Genomic DNA, 603 nt, shown 5'->3' with positions numbered 1-603 from the left:
AGTTTTCTGTAAAAGCTTTAGAAAGACAACTTTAAGCGCAGAATCTCATAATTACCTTCATAAAACACTTAGGGAGTGGTAAGAACATATTAGTGAGGCAAAGATAAAAGAAATATAAAAAGTTAAAGAAAAGATAAAAACCAAAGAAAATTCTGTAAGGTTTTAATGACAGAAAAACAGACAGAAATTAGAGAATGAACTAGGGCAACATAGTTAGTCCTTGAGTTGCAACTAGGGTTAGGTATTATATGAAAAGTTAAACTGTTTCAGTATAGACTTAATGAACCTATACTTGGGACAGGCTAACTATTCATACCGAAATTTACATAAGCTTTAAATACATATGTTAAGCAGAGAAATCAGAGCAGAGTAAAGAAAACACAGAGAACAGAGTAACCAGAGAAAAGTAAAGAGATACAGAGAAAAGAGTAATCAAAGCAGAGTAAAAAGAGAAAGTGAAAAGAGTAATATGATAAAGAGAAATGGTTTGAGCCAAGATATTGTGAAATTGAAAGATGTAAAGTTTGTATAGTATGATTGAATAGAGAAAGAAAGAAGTACTGCATAAGAATGTGAAAGTGATGATGAATAATGAGAATGATA

Source organism: Arachis ipaensis, chromosome B03, assembly GCF_000816755.2.
Source record: "Arachis ipaensis cultivar K30076 chromosome B03, Araip1.1, whole genome shotgun sequence".
Classification (NCBI taxonomy): Eukaryota; Viridiplantae; Streptophyta; class Magnoliopsida; order Fabales; family Fabaceae; genus Arachis; species Arachis ipaensis.
Note: the sequence above shows the minus strand (reverse complement) of the source record.